Source organism: Lathyrus oleraceus, chromosome 6 (assembly GCF_024323335.1).
Source record: "Lathyrus oleraceus cultivar Zhongwan6 chromosome 6, CAAS_Psat_ZW6_1.0, whole genome shotgun sequence".
NCBI lineage: Eukaryota > Viridiplantae > Streptophyta > Magnoliopsida > Fabales > Fabaceae > Lathyrus > Lathyrus oleraceus.
This window is the reverse complement of record NC_066584.1, coordinates 469,310,628-469,331,352: the sequence shown is the minus strand read 5'-3', so window position 1 is coordinate 469,331,352 and position 20,725 is coordinate 469,310,628. Positions and strand designations below refer to the sequence as shown.

Genomic DNA, 20,725 nt, shown 5'->3' with positions numbered 1-20,725 from the left:
TGTCTGAAGTCCTCTCTATAGAGGCATCATTGTTGTATGCTCAATTTTTGAAATCCATGAAGTTCAGCATGAACACCATATTTTTCTCCTTCTGATTTCTCTTACTATGGGGATCTAGAAGAGAAACTAATGGTACAGGGGTGATGTACATCACCCCAGCTTTCCAATGATATGAGGATCACTCGTTTTCATCAAGTTTTTATGACCTGCAACTATGGCCGGAATCTCCATGCTCGCCGGAGAAGACGGTGGTGTACACCACCGTCCGTTTTCCAGTTTGAATCCCAGCCGTTGATGATGATTTCCAGATTGAATCATGGCTCTTGGATCTTATGACTTTTTTAATTCCACATGTTATGCGCTTGACTCATGTACATGGTAAGCGCGCACTTGAGAGCCTTCTGATCAGCCACGTCAATTAATGAGGCTTGATCAGATGCCTCTCCTTTTTTCTGATTTTCTTAATTTCCATTTTATTTCTTTTATTTCATTTAACTTCAAAAATTCATAACTCTTTCATTTTTAATCCAAAAAATATGGGACCAATTGCATTATTTCTCTTTTTAATTCTAGTTTCTAAAAATGATTTTTAATATTTTTTATTTCATAATTTGATATTTTTTGTGAATTTTCTCTTTTCTGGTTATTTTTAATTCATTTTAAATAGTTTTTGATATTCAAAAAATACAAAAATATTTTCTCAACCTATTTGAATGATGATGGATCTATGAAAAATATTCTCATCAATTTTTTAATTGATTCGAGATTTATTTGAGATTTTAGTTCAATTAGGTTATTTTTATTCATTTTTAATTGATTAAAAATAGTTTCTGACTTTTAAAAATGCTGAAATTTTTTATCAAACTTTGTTTGACCTTGTTGAACTTGGGATAAATCACTTGGACTTTCAAAAGTTGATTTGAAGTGATTTTGAAGTTTGACCTTTCTTTAATATTTTAATTCAAGTTTATTTTTAATATTAAAAATGCCAAAAATATTTTGTTCATGTCTTGACTTCCAATCTTCATCTCATTTCTGTTTTTGATTGTTTGACCATGATCCTCAATGTCATTGGTCAACACTTGTTGATTGGTACATTCTATTTCATTTAATGCTCTTTATTCTTTTCATTTCCATTTCCATTATTCATCTCCTTCTTCTTCTTCTTTCTTTTTGATCAATGAGTTAAAGGTTGATAAGTTAGCATTGATTAGGGAGGCTTAATCTTCCTTGATTCAAATCTAATTCATCTTGGTCAATTGATCAAATGAATGGCTTTGCATTAAGGATAGGTTGCTTCCTAAATCATGCAAAGGACTTAAACCAATACAAGATCATTTCTCTTCTTCTTTTTGGCATGGCAAGTTGTTGGAACTTGGTTCACTAATCAAGACTTCTAACTTGTGTTGTTGCCTACATTATTATTGACCGACCTCAGATAGTTGTGACTTCTACATAAGTCCAATTACGATTGCTTAACATAGCGCTAAATTTGCCTTATGGCACACTAACTACTAACACTAACCATTAACCATTAACATTTACTTTTTGCACTTTACTTTTATGCAATTTACTATTCTTGTACATATTATTCATTTACTTTTTCCTTTGCTCACTTGAGCACATGTTTATGTTAATGTATTTTGCCTTTTGCTCACTTGAGCACATATAATTGTGTATATATCATTTATGCTTGTGTTTTGTTTTGATTGTTGTTGACCACAATGCAAAGAATTGGACAAAATGGACTTAGACTTTAGGACTTTCCCTATGCAAATTTGGAGTCAAAGAGCAACTAGCCATTGGGCCTTTAGAGTGCTATAAAAGTCAAAGAGCAACTAGGCATTGGGCCTTTAGAATGCTTAATGTTGAAAGATGACCTTGAAAGGACCAACTTCTAAACTCTTCTTGTCCATTCCTTGTTTGTTTGCTAGAACCTTTTAATGTGTGTGTTCTTGTGCTAGGGATTCCAACTTTATCCAAATTGAGGAACCATTGCCATGAGCCTCTAAGAGAGAGGGATCCAAGATACATTGAGGAGCTTTCCAAGAGTTCATTTGATTGTTGATTGCTTGAGTTTATGCTTATGTGATTGCTTATTCCAAAGGATGGGAGCTACTTGGATCATCAATATGATCTCAAGAGAGGAACTCCATTTGTGGTCTTGTTTTCTTATCCCTCACCTCTTGTATGTTTAGGATTTAGCCATTCTTCTTCTTCTCTCCATTCTAACCCTAGCCAAAACTTTTATGCAAACATTTAACACTTGTTTTCAATATTAGAAACCTAAGCCTTATGCTTTTGATTTTCAAACTTTCTTTTCATAACACTTATTTTGAATTGAATCTTTAATCCACTTTGACCATATTTTGTAAATACTTTTTATTGGTAAATACCACTCATTCAAATACTTTTTTTTGTGGTTTCAATGGCCACTCTCTTAATCAAATTTTTTCATAACCTTTAGCTATTAGGTTTGAGTTATCCTTGAGGTAGATGTAATACTCACCTATATCCTTAGTGATGGACAATGAGTCTTCCATGCTTATTATAGGGTTAACCCCTCACTAGCATGTTGAAGCTATCCTCACATCGTGGATTTGTGGTTTTTAGGTTGAGTCTTCTCCCTTGGATAACAAAAGACCTTAAGGCTTTTGGACCAATCAATTCACCAACTCATTTTGAGATTTTTTACCCCGAACTACGAGGTTTTGATCCTAATCTTTTTTAAGATGGTACGTAGGCAATGGGTTTATCCATCCAAACACAAAATGTAAATAAACTTGTATATTCTTTTCTCATCCCTTCAATCATGTTTGCACAAACAATTTTTTCACAAAATACCAACCTTACAACAAATATGAAAAGGGCTCCCTAGGAGTACCTAGGATGTTTTGGGTGCTTAAAACCTTCCAATTGCATAACCAACCCCCTTACCCAAATCTCTGACATTTTTACTAGTTTTTGATTCGATAAAACTTTTAGGTTTTTGTTCGCTTTCTAACCATTCCTTTGGATAAATAGAAGTGCGGTGGCGACTCGACTTGTATGGTTTACCTTGGATTTAGTCAATATCTCTAATGGTAACGAATACCCCGTTACACTTAGGAGGAGATTACAAACCTCACCTTTTGTACTATTAGACTTAGGGGGAGCTTACAATCCTCAAACCCTGAATTCGACTAGTTAATTAAATTATCAACCATTATTCTTAAATAGTTGTGTTTGTCATCATAAAAAATGGGGAGATTGTTGGAACAAAAATATTTTGTATGATATCTGTAATATTTTGATAATAATAAAGTATTTAAAGAACAATATGGTATACTAACAAATGTTAAAGTGTGCAGGACCATAGACTAAAATTTCTGAAGAGAACCTAGTACTACTACTAAGAATGGATATTTAAAGAGAAGAAAAAGGCCAGACTCTGAATGACGTCAACCTCTAAATAACGTCAACATCTGAAGATCAGGACTCTGAATATCCAGACTCTGAAGATTCAAAGTTTGAAGAACTAGTCAACACAAGGATCAAGGAGATTCCGATACGTCACTATCAGACTCTGAGGACATTTTCTCTTCTTCTGGTCACATGAAGACCTATGCTTAAATCTGGTTAAGGCAGCTTAGATGTAACGTATAATTCCTTTTGTAGAAAAGGGATTTCAAATGAGCTTTCAACAATATTAACCATATCAAGAAACATCTCAAAGTCTCTTAATAAAGCTTTTCAAAGACTCACTTATGAAAAATCTTCAACGACTCTTTTCTTTATCTCTATATAAGGAGCTGAAGGCTTGAAGAAAAATATTGATTCATTGACATTCAAAAAGTTATTACTCTATCAAACAAAAAGCACAAGTTTAATTTAGAATTTCTTAACACTTGTATATTCTAGAAATTCTTAAGTCTCAAGAGTCTTTCCGTGTTGTATTTTTTCTACACCTATGATTCTATATCAAGTGTAGTTTTTCACAATATCTTAACTGTAAGTTAGAGTTTAAGAAATCTCTTGCTAAGTTCTTGAGCATTTTAAGTCTGTTGCTTGTGTGCTTGAGCATTGAAGTCTCTTACTTGTGTGTTTGAGCATTAGAAGTCTCTTGCTTTCTGCTTAAGAAATTGTAATTAGTTTTTATTATAGTGAAAATCTTTTGGAAGTGCAAGGGGACTGAACTACTCTTAATTTGTGGGAGGAATCAGGATAACTGCTCGTGTCTCTCTTGATTTCCCTTTTTCCTCTGAATTGCTTTAATCCACTTCTAAACACTTTACTCTGATTAAGATTCTAGACGTTGTGCTCAAAATCTGATAAAAGATAATTAGAAATGCAAGAGAAAGCTAACGCAATTCAATCCCCCTTCTTAAGTTTTTCTCACTTTCAAATTTTATTGCACCTCATTTCTAAAAACACTTAGAAACACATCTTTTTGGTTAGTGAAAATATTTTAATGAGATGATAAAACCTATGTTCACTATTTTAAGGATTAAACAAAGTTTTCTGATTAAAATTTAACCTTAAAATAATGTATACCTCTTTCATCAAGAATTCTTGATAAATACTTCCCTTAAAGGGAAACACTAATCATATTATGGTGTGTCCTTCTCCATACATCGTTGGATACTAGAGTTGGTAAAAAACATGAGATGAATCAGTCTATTATAAACATATTCACTCAACTGAACACTAAGGATCGTATACCTTGAGATATTCGCAATAACACTTGCATTGATCACCGTAATTGATATTTTCCATCATCATACGTATCTTAGCTAAGAAACTTTATAAAATTGTATACTTAGAAATTTATAAAATTGTATATTTAGAAGTACAACTCTATTGATAATTCTCTTAAATATTTGAGCTACAAATCATACCTGCAAAAGATCTAAGGAGATATTTTCAATTTGTCTAAACAAAAAGGTTATAAATGTCCAACTCTTTTACAATGCGTGCATTTATAAACTGGACGATCTTTTTTTAGTGATGTATACCATTACTAGGATTTATATTATTTTTAAATCCAAGTCCATTTTTATTTAAGGAAGGTTTTTGGCTTGATAATATCAAGTCAAGCTTTTCCTTATCTTCGGTAAACTTACCTAGGGTTTCATGCAAATCATTAACTTTCTTTTTCAAAAAGACACAAGTCTCACATATTTCTCTTGAGTTTCTAATTTTATTTATTATTATCTTGAATGATTTATTGATTTTCTCGGGTTACTTTAATTTCTCCTTATGAGATAACTTGTGTTCTTTCAGTTAATTATTTTCTTTAACTAACTGAGAACTTATTCTAAAAATCTATTCGTAAGATGGTTTAGTTACCTGAATAATATCTACCTCGTAGGTTGTCTTTAAGAAAACTTCATCTTCTTCGTTGGAAGAAGGTTCTTTCAAATCTCTCTCCGAGGTTGATGCTTCACCTCAGCTTCTACGTTCAAATATTGAAGAAACTTCTTCTTCTTCACCATTTCTCAAACATAAGGTTCCTTCTTTTGATGTTAAAATTTTCAAAGATCGTTCAACTAATGAGTATGTTCTTTCGAAGAATTTTATTTGATATGTATGATAAGAGTATGATGAAAACTATTATTCTTTGATTTTAACTTCTTAATATTTGAGTAATTGAACTAGTTTTTTCAATTTCTCTATAATCTCCTTCTTTATAGATTTTTCCTGAAATTCATGAAGGCTCCCATAATTTTATTTAAGGATTGAATTATACTTTCAATTCTTAACTCTTAAACATTAGTTTGTGATAATTGTTCCAATATAATTCCTAACATTTAAAAACTTTGAAAAATATCTAAAAGTGGCATATGCATCTTCTTTTCTTCGTGTGTTCATCTCCTTTTGTTTGATACTTTGAGAGACTCCATATATCATCTCAAGAATATCCCAAATTTCCTTGGCATTTTTGCATTGACGAACATAATAAAATTTATTATCATCTAGGGAAATTGTTATAAAGCTCTTCGTTTTAAAATATATATCAAAATTTGTCTTTTCCTCTTTAGTCCAAAGGGAATCGGGTTTATCTACTACTTTACTATGTACTTGGTAAGTAGGGATAAACCGACCATTGGTTATAGTTTTCCATAATTCATGATTGATTTTTTGAATAAAAATTCTAAACCTAGATTGCCAAATATCAATTCTACAATTAAAAAGTGGTGGTCTATTTAAAAAGGAACTCTTGCTGGAAATCATTTTCCTCCTCAGATGATTAGTCCTTAAACAGGAGTTAGGATATGATGCTACTTGTTGGACACGTGACTTCAGACACGAGAGGCAGGTTAATTGTGCGTTTCCAAAAATTTGGTTTTAAAAAAAATTGGAATTAAAATCAGAGTTAGAAATCATTTTACAGTTATGTAATAGAAAATAAAAGTGCAAAAGATAAATTGTGGAAATATAAAGAGTTAAGGGAAAAGAGAAGACATCAGATTTAATAGGGGTTCATTCAAAAAAGAAAAAGACTTACTCTTATCCCCTAGAATTGATTTTGAGAGTATCCAATAAACTTAATAGATTTTAGTAGGTTAAACTCTCGAACCCCCTTATACAAGGAAAAATGAAGTTTATAACTAACTTCCAATTAAACAGCAAACTATGTATTAAAGCGATGATTCTTCCTTCCAGACGACGAATTGAAGCGGTTAGTCTCCTTTCCGCAATAATATTGGAGCGGTTAGTATTCAATCTTCAAACAAACCTTTGAACTTTTAACATAGGGATGAGCTTTCGAACCTAAACCTTAGTTTTATATCGGCCCAACTAATAATATGAGATTTTACCAATGGCGGATCTCCAACCTAAACAAGCTTTTAATATTGGGTTAAGCTTTATTATAAAATTATTTGATCACACAAATCCCAAACCTAAGATTTTTACGAGTTTAGCTACAAACCCAAACAAATAGTCCCTAAGTGGATAAAATGTTCAACAAATGTATAAACAAAAATTACTTAGTGAACTTACAAATCTACAATTCCAGAATTGTAGTTTCAACACTTGGAAAAAAAAGATTTTCTTGAAAAACACTTTGCCTAAATTCTTAGTGAGAGAAAGTAAACAAAAGAGATTTTCTAAAGAGAGAGTGAGAAATGTGAAATGAAATTCGATTTTGGATGTTTTGAAATGTGGTAAGGGCCCTCTATTTATAGGTTAGAGGTTGACTAAAAAAAGGAAATTATTTTAAGCCAAATTTATGACTTGTCAGTCGATTAGCAATATATTCCTATTGATTGGTTGCCTCCAAATTAATTGATTAGCAAGTTAAAAATGGAAAGAAAATATATCTAGTCGTTACACCTTATTAAATTGTTGTCCTAATTATTTGAGACGTTTTTTTTGAACTGAAACAATCGATTGGTTCAGTGTGTCAATCAATTGGCAAAGACCAAAAGAATTCCCAGAGTTTTTTTAAGATAACTTCCAACTCATTTAGCACAACTTCAAGATATTTTTTTCAAAAGTTTCTATTAAGAAAAATCAATTTAAACAATATTTTCATGTGTGTGTGGTTTAAACAATATTTTTTAAAAGTTTCTATTAAGAAAAATCAATTTAAACAATACTTACTCTAGTTAAGTTGTTTATGCTCCAAAAAAAAAGGTGGAAAATCAACCCATTTATGTTAGGGCTCCGAGGAGAGATTGAATGCAGTGTTGCACAACAGTTGTTCAACACCTATGTCGAGTTGTTGCAACACAAATATGTTGTTAAAAATAGTCCAAAGAAGATTCGGGGTGAGAGAGATCAAGCACAAGTTCATAGGGAGCATGTGAGGACTAGTCACTAGTTGAAACCTAAATGCTCTCCAACCAAAGGAAAGTAACTTATGGGTGTGAGACCAATGCAACCCCCACAATGTATCACATGCAAGAAATTCCACTTTGGAGAGTGCAATAAGGAAGTGTAGAAATGTTATTCGTGTAATGAGATGGACCATTTGGTGAAAGACTGTCCAAACTAGAAAGTCCATTAAGTTTTAGGAACGGGAGTGGGTCGAGTTTATACCTTGGATGTTAAGAAAGCCAATGGTAATAGTGATCAGATAGTTGGTATGTGATACTTGTATAATTAACCTTTGTTTGATTATGGGGCATCTCATTACTTTGTTTCGACCATGTGTGTGCAACGACTTGGATTAGAAGAATTTCATCTTCCGTCTCTTATGGTAGTCACCACAGTGATGGATAACAATGTAGAAACCCAGTGGATCTGTGAGAATTGTACCATATCCAAGAATGGTCGTATCTTCCTAATTTATATAATATGCTTACCCTTCAAGAATATTTATGTAGTTCTATGGATGGATTGGCTCTCTGCCAATTTTGTGTACATTGTACGTTAGAAGAAGCCTATATTCATACCTACCAAAGAAACTTCTAAAGATGATGTGATGACCACCCTATTAGAAGGTACAGTTAATATGATCAATTGTCTATTTAAGCAAGAAAAAGAATTTCTCTTGATTTTCACCTTGGGTTCAATTGAAAGTAAGGATACCTCGATGATTCCAGTAGTATGTGATTTCCTGGTGTTTTTTCAGAAGATGTCACTTCTCTATCTCCTTGAAAAGAAGTGGAACTCTCCATCGATCTTGTCTTGGGAATTGCTCCAATTTCCATTACTCCGTATCACATGTCTCCGATTGAGCTAAGAGAATTAAAGATCTAATTAGAGGAGTTGTTGGAAAATCATTTCATCCCCCAAGTGTATCTCCTTGGGTTGCACTTGTCTTGTTAGTAAAAAAAAATAGAGTGGTGTGCGTATGCATATTGATTACCAAAAGTTGAACAAAGTCATTATAAAAAACAAGTATCCTCTACCTCAAATTGTTGATCTCCTAGATCAATTGAAAGGAGTCTGTGTGTTCTAGGGCCTTGATTTACGGTCAGAGTACAATCAAATTTAAGTGAAAATTTCTGATACCCCGGAGGCCGTGTTCAAGACTCGGCATGGTCATTACGAGTTTCTTATAATTCCTTTCTAAGGGACCAATGATCTTTTTGTTTTTATATATTACATGAACTAAGTTTTCCAACCATATCTGAATTTATTCATGGTAATCTTTATAGATGATATTGTAGCTTACTCCCATATTCTACAAGAGCACGAGGAGCACTTAAGCATTGTGTTGTTTGTATTGCAAAAAAATAAGCTCTTCGTAAAACTCACCAAATGAGAGTTCTGAATGTAAAAGGTGAAGTTTCTTGGTCATGTCATTTATCATGGAGGTGTAGCGTTAGATCCTTCAAAGGTATAGAAGTCATGATTAATTGGGAGAGACCTAAGAATGCTTTTGAAGTGAGAAGCTTCTTAGGGTTAGCTGAATATTACCAAAAAATCATTAATGGATTCTCTCAGTTGGCGTTGCCATTGACTAGACTCACTCATCAAGAAGTTCCTTTTCGTTAGGATTTAGAATGTGAGCGGAATTCTCGTAAGTTAAAAGAAAAGCTGACAACCGCTCCCGTTCCAGTTGTTCCGAATTCTAATCTGCCATATGAAGTGTTTTGTGATATTTCGAAGAAAGGATTAGGTTGTGTGTTGATGTAGAATAGTCAAGTCATAACTTATGCATCTTGGCAATTTAAGTTTCATGAGGAAAATTATCCAACGCATGATCTTAAACTAGCTGCTATAATCTTCGCACTCAAGGCGTGTAGACGTTACTTAAAATCGTAAACTTCACATTCTATTGTATTCCCTCTCAAAATCGAAAGTACAAGAAGAAACAAAACTACAACCTAGTTAACAGCATTGGAGGGAAATAGATACATAAGAAACTTGGCAAAACAGTTCCTGGCCAGTGATATCAAAACATATGTTCTCTGTTATTATCTCAATACCTTTTGTTAATTAAGATCCATACTGAAATTGAAACACATACTTTTCAATGTCCTACATCGGAAACTACAATTTATCTTTAGTTCGACAAAAAGGATAGTACACAAATTTAAGGCATGCCAATTTGACAGTGTATACAACAGAATTTCTGCCTGGTAAACTTACTCAGCATGTAATTATGATTACAAATGAAATCTTACAAGAATTCTATGTGAAGCGCGAAATGATGGCGTAGAAGGAGATTGTATTGAACCGCAAATGGGAACCATGTCGTGGAATTGGAACCATTGTTGAGAATGAAAACCTTTTTTCCTCTTTACTTAATTTTACCTTTTATTTTACTTTTATTAATGTAGTGGGATATTTTGTATATATAATAACTTTAAGTAAAAAAGTTACAAACTTATTTAAAAAAGATTTTAGTTAATTCGTAAAATAGAAAATAAGTATTTACTTTTAGGAAACCTCAAGGTTGGTATAGTGGTGGAGATTTGATCTTGAGTTTTAAATAAAACATCCTCTAATGGCATGTGAGATTGGTCTTCTAGAATTATTCAATTGTAAGATTGAATATCAAAATTAAAAAATGTTTATTTATTTATTTTTAGAATTAAAAATAAAATAAAAATTATGTTTTGTAATTATTTTCATACACACACTAATCTACATATAATTAATAAATATTTTTACACTAAATAATTATAATAAATATTATTTCAATAGTAATTATTATTATATTTATAAAATATCTTTTGATATAGTTTATAAACGATATTGTTAGTTTTAGAAAACATTTGAATTTCTTAAAAAAATTACAATTTCAAAAAAAAAGGAAAACATTACTATTTGATCAAGATAATATAAGTTTATACCATCAATGTTGATTATAAAAAAAAATATTATTCTAATTGTTAATTTTGGATTACATATCAATATATTATTTTAACATTTAATTTTTGAGAAATCTTAGAATAATTATGAGATCCTCAAAATAGTTGTAATTGCTAAAAATATAATACACCACAATCTCTAGTGTTTTTGAGCTTCATAGATTTTTACGGTTGTGTTGGTGTTTGAGCTAGCTCTAGGAAGTAGAGAAGCTCTATTTACTGGTATTTTCATATGAGAAGCTATGTAAACATGATTATCACGGTACAAAAACATACTTAACCAATTAGCAGTTCTACAAATTTATCTTTATTTGCACACTCACATAGAATAAAACAACAAGTGAAATGAATTGGAGTGTTAAATACTAATATAAGATAATCTTTAGAACAATTTATTTTTCTATATTAAAATGTTTGAAAAACTGTTGAGAATGAATGTATGAGATTCAGAGAGGGTGTGGAGTTTGAAAGTGAACCAATCAACCTTAAGTTTGAAAATGATTCGATGGTTATGATGTGACCTAAATTTGACAACCATGTCACCGTTTTGAAAATCATTGTTATGTTATGGTGCGAAAAATAATCACAGGAGTTGGTACGCTCAAGATGATAACAGAGTCATCATCGAATTTTATTTATTCCAAAAAGAAAGGGAAAATACGATAAAACCCTTAAAAAATGGTCGTCGCAACCGAATTCAGGTTCAAAAGTCGGTTATGCGAGGGGAAGATATTAACATCATTTACATTTGTTGTACTCAACGGAAAGCATTTAGTTAGATTTGTGAATAAAATGTTAGCTTTCTTTATCTACTTTCTTCTGATTATTAAAAGGGAAAAAAAGGGCTAAAAAAAGTTTTTTATTGGGATCCCGCTTGATAAGATTGTGATTCCTACTCCTATGTATCCTCATGTGCGATAAGGAATTCAAAACTACGTAGTTTTGGGGAAGACAAAGACATTTTTTGGATTTTTTGTTATAGTGCTTGACGAGACATGGAATCTCGCTCCTACGTATCCCCAAGTGCGATGGGCAACCCAAAGCTACTTAGTTCTTGGTAGAAAATCATGTATATTTTGGTTGATTTTAGTGAATGAATGTTTATGTCGCATTCTAGCAGTTAAACCTTGCTTGTATGCTCGTGCATGGGATACTTAAGCATATCTTTGTATCACGGTAGAATGGATCATGTGTGATCGCGGTTTATCGGTTAAACTTTGCTTGTATGCTCGGGCATGTAAGACTTAAGTGTTTGCTTATGTCGTGATAGAACAGATAAAACATTGTTCGTTTGTGAAAAAGGTTTACGATCTTGCGGAGGGGGGGGGGGGGGGGGGGGAGAAAAAGATAGGTTTGATCGGTTGAATATGTTTTTTAGTGGATGACGAGTACTTGAATGGTGGGCTAAGTACAATCATCTTCTAAATTATCAAGACTAGGATGGACAAGTACGTCCATCTAATCTTTTTCATCCAAGTTATTTTCAAAATTTGTGAGACAAATTAAGTCATGTTTCTTAAACATAAGACGAGTATCCGCACGGGAGGCTAAGTATAGCCAACACATAAACACTTGAGACTAGGGAGGACAATTACGTTCAACTAATCTTTTTCGTCCATGAAAAAATGAAGTATATTTGGTTATTTAATGTTTTTGGAAAAGAAGACGGGTACTCAAACGATTGGCTAAGTACGGCTATCATCCAAATACTTGAGGACTAGGAAGGATAGTTACATCCATCTAATCCTTTTTCAACCGATTGTTTATTTGCAAAATACTTTTCAAAACGATTAATTTTGAAAAGAACATGATAAGATCAAGTGTTTGATTCACGTTATTTTGAAGAAGAAAAAAAGTTTGATTTTGATATGGAAAAAAGTTTGAATTTGATTTTGAAAATATGGATTTTAATCAAGAATTATTAAAAGATGAAAATAATTAATCAAATAAACAAATAATATGAAATAAAAATAAAAGGGGATGGGGGTGCATGGGATTTTGGGGGAGACGGACAAGCAAAAACAAGAGTGGGCCAAATGCCTGACAAATAAAAATAAAGAAAAAAAATCATGTAGTAAAGGAAAGGAAAGAGGCGTTGAAGCAATAGGCCCAGGGCCATGTGAAGGCCCAAAAGGGAACTGACCCAGCTCAAAAGGGGCAAGAGAGTCAAATACATTGACTCCATCTTGTGCGTCTGATTGGAATACAACGGGTTTGAATGTGATTCAAGGACACAAGAATGAGGACGTATTGTGTTATGTTAGGACCCTGGTCAAAGGTCAGAGTATGATGATCTAAGGATCCAAAATGTGCTACGTGTTATAATGGAGAAAAGAGAAATATTTAACAAAAATGAGGGAGGGTTCACATGTCCCCTAATTTCTCTTTTTCCCCTCTCCTATTTCAGGCTTCACTCTCTCTCTTTCTCTCACTATAAACAAAATTTTACACACATTTTAAAAGTTTTTGGATCAAAACGAGGAAAATGGATGAACAGATGAACACGATGAACGTGTTCATCCTTAATTCCCAATTTTCTTCAAACTCCGTCCAATCTACAAATCACCAACACATACCTCCACTCATTTTTTCTCCTCAGCAAAGATTCAACAACCAATTAGGCAAAACAAACATAATTGAAGCAAATCAACCCTGTTTCCAAACAAAACCCTAAACAACCCCTTTTAATATTATTCACAAATTTCATCAATTCGCAGCAAATTAAAGCAACAAAGTAGCAAATGCGTAAGGAATAAGGTATATAAGCATGAAACAAAAATGGAAAAAGACACCTCACTGGAATCTCTAGTTTCCAAACCTCTGGAGAGCACTCCGGCGAGGTCAAAATCAACCTTCAAGTAAATTATCTTTGATGTTCACTTTCCATTTTACTTGTTTGCTTCATTCCTCGTCTCATTCTTCTTCTCTGTTCTTTGTGTGGTGTGGGTGAGTTTGAAGCTCAAGCTCTGGAGCTTCAAGATGAAGCTCACAAAACCATTTGGTGAGGTGAGGTATTTTCTACAGAACTTCTTTAGAGATATTTTGAATGTTAATTCAGTTTTTGTTTCAAGTTAATTTAATTTCATGCTTGGTGGATGTGGTAATGGAAATATATGATACATGTTTACGCAATAGAGAAAATTTTGTTATTTTCTATTCAAATCCAACTTTGCCTTATGGCTTGTGTAGTGCAATGGACGGCGATGGAATGATGTTGTATGATGCATTGATGTAATAGAACATGTTTTTCCTTGTTGCTCAATTTGAAAATTTGTTTCATGGTTATGGTATGTATGTGGTGGAATGTGTGCAAAGCTCATGTAATAGAACAAAGTTTGCTTTTATTGGAACTTCACTTTTTATTTTAAATTAAGTTTCCCTTTTTTGTTATTTTGTTTTTTTCATTTTTGTTGGATGGATAATGGTATATAAAAAACATGGCATATTGTTGAATTAAAAAAATATTATGAGGTAATATGAACAAAGATTCCAATTTGAATGGTGACGAGGTTCATGCATATGTGAAAAGGGGCAATGAAATATGGTTTGTATTTACCATCACCTTGTTTTTTTCCAAATTAAAATGATGATAACATGACGGTTATGTAAGAAAATTCAATTGAATAATGGTATATAAAAAAGAAGAAAAATCAACAATGGAGTTCTTCTATTTATTTAATATGACTTCTAAATGATACCCAAATGAAGACATGTCGTCATTGCATAAATATAGTCAAAGAATTGGATCAAAATACGTGAAAGATGAGACAAAATGAAGAAGAAAGACCAAAGAGTGGGGGAAAATAACAAAGTGTGAAGATTGCGGATTTAGAGAAAATTTGAGTAAAAAAGGGAGCAAAAATGAGTGCAGCTTCAGAAATAATCACATGCACCATAGCACAATTTGGAGAGCACCAAAGGTGATTTTTAGGGCATTTGAAGACATTATTTCAAGGAAACTCATATGTTATTTTCATCTATCAATTATGATATTTTTATTTGAAGTATGAGTAGCTAAGGTCCTCTAGGTTAGGTTGTGTTATGATGAACCTATTTCAATATTATTGGATTCTATGTTGATTTGACTTTGTATGAACCTTTTAATCTATAATGGCATTCAATTTTTTATTGTTCTTAATGCCTTTTTATTTGAGATACTCTTTTAATTTGATCTTGGGAACATAAGGAATACTAAGCATTAGTCTATATGTTGGACCTATGGAAATTGTTATACTTACGTTGGTTAAATATGAATAGGAGACCCCGAGTAGTGGCATAAAGAATTAATGTTCTATACATCGCCTAACCCTCATTACGCTGGAGGACTAGGGATAGAAAGATCCGAGTAGTGGTTAGTGAGTTATTTCATCAAGGATTAGCTATAATAGTTTTTTTTAATTCTCTGTGGGGTTATAGTGAGAAGATCATTCATACAAGGCATCAAACATCAACAATAGAGGAATAGGGGATTCTAAAACACAACCTAACCGCTTTCGTGATTATGTTTAATCGCTTATTTAATTTTTGCACTAAAACTCAAACCCCCCTTTACTATTTTGTACACATGGTACAAAACTTGGCTAGTTCAAAGGCAGTCGCTATGGGTTTGATCTTAATTATTACTTTGACATTATCAGTACACTTGCCGAGAAGTCATTAAGTTTTTGCCGCCGTTGTCGGGGACTATTGATTTTACGACAAGCCGATGTTGGTGCAACATTTTAATTTTAGTCTTTTTTATTTTTGTTTTATTTTCTTGTTTATCATAATACTACTGTGGATATTTGTTCTTGTTGGTGAAGTGCAGGGTACAAGTGTTGACAAGTTATTCTGGCAAAGCCAAGAGCCCAAACCAATGGGGTATTACTACAGGCCTACTGTCGTATCACATGTTTCTATGGGATTTCTTCCAACTAATCCTGTAAATTTCTATATCAAGAATGTCGTGCTTTCATATTTAGGGGATAAACCATTCAACGAGAACACAACCAGTGATCCATGGGAACACCTAGCAAGGTTTTAATGAAACAACATCAATGTGCCAACCAGAGGATATTACAGAAGACCAGGTAAAACTCAAATTGCCCAGCTTCTCGCTGGTGGGTAGAGCGAAGGATTGGTTAGTATGTCTTCAAAATGGGGTAATTAAAACTTGGAAAGAATTGGAAGACAAATTTCTAGATGATTCTTCACTCTAGCACACTTCACGGAAAGAAAAGTTGAAATTACACATTTCAAACAATAAGAGAACGAATATCTTTAAGATGCTTGGGAGAGATTTAAATTATTGATACACAAATTCCCTAATCACAATATGAGTAATGTGAAATAAATGCAGAATTTTGTAAAGGGCCTCTAAGCATAAGTTCGAATGTTGTTAGATGCATCCGCGGGAGGTACAATAAGGACACCAACTAAATCGCAGGTAAAAGAGCTGATAGAAAAAATGAGTCTAGATAAGTACATCTTTGAAAATACCGAAGGGTTGGACAAGTTAGAAACAAAAACTAAGTATCATAGTAAATTGACTTTAGGAGGATAGGAGGAATTTCTCACCAAGTTGGAAGTACTAAATCAAAATTTGGATATATCAAGCACAACACATGAGTGTCCAAACGAGGTAATATTTTTATTATGTGCTAACTGTGGGCTAGAGCATTTTGCAGGTGATTATGCTGAAGAACTACTTAAGGGAGAAGTAAAAGCTGTAACTATCACTACTAGAAAAACAGTTATTAGCGTCGGCCACTTTAAGACGCTAAAGGTGAAAAAACAGACACTAATATGTGGTTAGCGTCGGTTTAGCGTCGGTGTCGGGCCTTGAATAAAAGTTGCGAAGCTACTGTGTAACGTCGGCTAAAGATACATCGAGGCTACGTAGCCTCGGTGAAACGGAGGCTAACGGGGACACTAATGGGACCGACGCTATATTGTTTCAAAACCATGAAAAGTCAATAATTATGTTTAGCGTTGCCCTGTCCGACTCTAAAGTCAACAAAAAAAGTCAACATTTTTTGTATGCATCGATCGACTGGCATTGAGGTCAATTTATAAAACTCAAGAAAAAACAGATAGCGTCCGTGTCACCGACCCTAAAGTCAACATAGAAAAGTCTATAATAATATTTAGCCTTGCATACACCGTCTCTAAAGTCAACAAAAAAGGACAATAAAGATGTTTAGAGTCGGGTTGCAACATGACAACCTCACTCAAACAAATTTTTTCAATCCACTCCATCAACCGAACAATATCATATTTATGATAAAACATTTGGAAACAATCTTAAACATTCGTGAAAGAAACTACAAAAGTTCTACCCACATTAACTTTCAAAAAACATACACAAAAAGTAATCACATCCGAGATTAATTCGTTCTACTAAAAGTACAAGATCAATCTTCATCTAATGATTGATCATCCAAATCGTCATCATAATGATGAGAATGTGATACAAAAGTTGAAGTGTCAAATTTCTTCATCATAAATTCCTTCCAAGCATTCATCTCCCTCTCCATCCTTTGTGCAGTCTCGGTAGCAGCTTTTACAGCCTCGGTAGCAGCTCGCATTGCTTCGTTAGCCTCTTGTAATTGGGTCGTTGCAGCCTCGGCAATTTGTTCAGCTCTAATTCTAGCCGCTCTTTCAGCTTCTAATGACATCCCAAACATAGAGTGTTGAGGAGTTTGAGATTGTTGGGTAAAACTTTTTGATCCACGTTTTAGATTAATAGCTAAATCTGCAGCGCCATAAACCCGACCACGGTTACGGCCCCCAGCAGCATCTGTCCATAGCTGATTTACACGCTCTCCATCTAACACTTGAACAACCTCTCCATTCCCTTCTTCAGTTGGCTGAAGTTCTGCATCAAACTTCTCTTTAAAAGTCTTCTGCATAATAGAAAAAGTAAGGAATACTTAACAGCAAGATAACACAAGCAATTATATCATTCTTATAATTAGTTTGGTGTGAAGTTTCTATTAATTTCTTTTTCTCTTTTGTGTTCAAATACAGTTGTGGTTAATTTACATATTTATGTTTGCCTTTGATAAGGCGCAAGCGCTTGTTCGTAAGCCTTTGAAGCTGGATCCTTAAGGGAATTTCCCCTGAAAGAAGATATACAATAACTCAAAAGCATAAAAAAAACAGCACAGCAGGAAGAACTTGACTATTTAACCATTTAACCAGCTAGTGACCATTTAACCATTATTGCAGACAAAATCTTCAAACAACTTTCATTTTCAAACTGATATCAAACAGCACAGCAGGAAGTAGGAAAAACAGATATCAAACAGCACAGCAGGAAGTATGAACTTTGAACTGGTAACAAAAAAAACGAGACCAAAACCTAATCGTGATGCAGAACTTGAAATTCTGAAACATAAACTTTCATTATAGTTTACATGGCTAGAAACTATTCAATAAAAATAGAAGGAAAAACAACATATCAGACAACAATAACAAATGCGACAAAATCCATGGCAAGAACTCTACAAATTCCACTCGAAATGATGTATGTAGGAAAAAACAACCCTGGACAAAAAGTTAAAAAGATCAACAAGACTATATATGAAGAAAACCTGAGCAACATCCTCGCCGATCCAACGATAATTTGGTTTTTCTGGGTTAGGCTAGAAAGCATGTGGCACTCCAAGTTACAACAAGGTAAGACAGTGGAGACTGACCAAATAATGATGGAAATAATGAGAATCTTGAGCTATGATAGCAGTGATCAAGGTTGGGCTGTGATAAGTCTAGGAACAATAAAAATGACACAAGGCAAAGGTGACTCGTTTTTGAAGTGTCTTGATGAGTTTGATGAGTGGAAGGATAATGTGAATGATAAAGGAGTTTTGCCTGCAATGGATGAGTATATACAAGGGATTCAACAGCCACACCATTGTAATAGATTGATACTGCCAGGAGTTGATGGCACGGTTCCAGATAAGATTGTGTGTGCTGAATGTGGTAAACCAATGGAAAAATTCTACATGTATCGTTGCTGCAACGAATGAAACATTACTATAGCATGGATAAATAAATAACATTATATCTTAAAATAATAAGTAGAGAAAATCACATATAGAGAAAATAATAAATTCTGTTGTGTTTCAAATAACATTTAAAGCATGCAGCAACTGTATTTTCTATTAACAGCGCCATAAGGAATACATAACAGCTACATAATATGTTTCAAGCATGGAAATATATCTAAGTGTTAAGATTGTTGACTTAGTGAAAAATTGAGTGAAAAGGGGGCAAAAATGAGGGCAGCTTCGGAAATAATTACATACACCATCACGCCACATCGCGCGCGCGTGATGCATGTCATCACACACGTGATGCAAGTCATCACGCGCACGATGGTCCCTTTTTTTTGACTTTTCTGATGAGTTATGGTCCATTCAAAAGCAAATAAAATGAGATTTTCTTTATTTTCATAAGGGTTACGATTTTGAGAGAGCAAAGCACATTTTGGAGAGCCCCAAGGGTGATTTTAGGACATTTGAAGCCATTACTTCAAGGGAATTCATATGTTATTTTCATCTATCAATTATGGTATTGTTATTTGAATTATGAGTAGGTAAGCGCCTATATGTTAGGTTGTGTTATGATGAACCTATTTCAATATTGTTGGATTTTATGTTGATTTGACTTTGTATGAACCTTTTGATCTATAATGTCATTCCATTGCTTATTGTTCTTAATGCTTTTTATGTGAGATACTCTTTTAATCTGATCTTGGACATATAGGAAATACTGACCATTAGTCTATATGTTGGACCTAGGGCAATTGTTGTACTTACATTGGTTGAATTGGAATAGAAAACCCCAAGTAGTGGAATAGGTAATTAATGTTATATACATCACCTAACCCTACTTATGCTGGAGGAATAGGGATAGAAAGCTCCTAGTAGTGGTTAGTGAGTTATTTCGTGAGAGATTGACTATAACAGTTTTGTTAATTCGTTGTGAAGTTATAGTAAGAAGAACGTTCATACAAGGCATCAAACATCAACAATAGAGGAATAGTGGATTCTAAAACACAACCTGACCGCTTTCGTGAATTTGTTTAATCGCTTATTTATTTTTCGCACTAAAACTCGAAACCTCCTCCTTTTACTATTTTCTACACATTACACGAAATTTGTCTTGTTCGAAGGCAGTCTCTGTGGATTCGATCTTAATTATTACTTCGACATTATCGATACACTTGTCGAGAAGTCATCACCAAACTATAAAATGCAATGCGAGAAAGAAAGGGATTGGAAATGAACAAAATGGATCTTGTACTCAAAATGCACGAGTCCTCCTTAATAACTTTTATTTTGACTTTGATAAATAAAGTTTGAAAAAAAATTACAATATATGCAATGCAAATGGATTGAAAATGAATAGAGAAAATGGTGGGACAAAATTAGGATATGACAACTTAAACTTTAAACTTCAAAGTGATCCATAATTTAAAAGAGGAAGAAGGAAATTAATGAAATGAAATAATATTTATCTAATCTAAGCGTTGCTCCTCTCAAACTCTAGTGAACTTCAAATTTATAGGAAATATGGTGATTTCTTCACACAAACTTTTCAAAAAAAAATTCCAAATTATTCAAAAATTCACAGACAAATTTGTAGGAAATTTCATAAGAAAATCTATAAAACGTGAAAATATATGATGATTTCTTATTACAAACTTATGAACTATTGTATTAAAGAATAAATATATATCTAAGTTTTTAAAAATATATTTGTTGAAAAATTCGCAGGAATATTTGTAAGAAATTTTAAAAATTTATATGAAATGACTAGGGAGATGAGGTATTATTATTTTTGGTATATTTGTAACAATTCTATATTAAAAAGTAAAGAATAAAACCTAATAAAATTCGAAGTTAAATCTGCAACAAAAGGCGTAGCAATTTCTGATTCCTTTAAAAATTCATATCCCTACTAGCATAGGCTGTCACTGAAAATGTTTT

The 20,725-nt window shown here is 33.0% G+C and overlaps 1 long non-coding RNA gene across 2 annotated transcripts; it reads left to right on the top strand.

Moving 5' to 3' along the window:
- The first annotated feature begins 13,132 nt into the window (after positions 1–13,132).
- LOC127092659 (uncharacterized) lies at positions 13,133–14,120 on the top strand. 2 transcript variants are annotated; one of them, XR_007792250.1, is made up of 2 exons: positions 13,133–13,757; positions 13,941–14,120. It is a non-coding gene; the product is annotated as an uncharacterized LOC127092659 (long non-coding RNA). The 2 variants fall into 2 exon arrangements; XR_007792251.1 differs by having other exon boundaries at positions 13,133–13,762.
- The last annotated feature ends 6,605 nt before the right edge of the window (positions 14,121–20,725 follow it).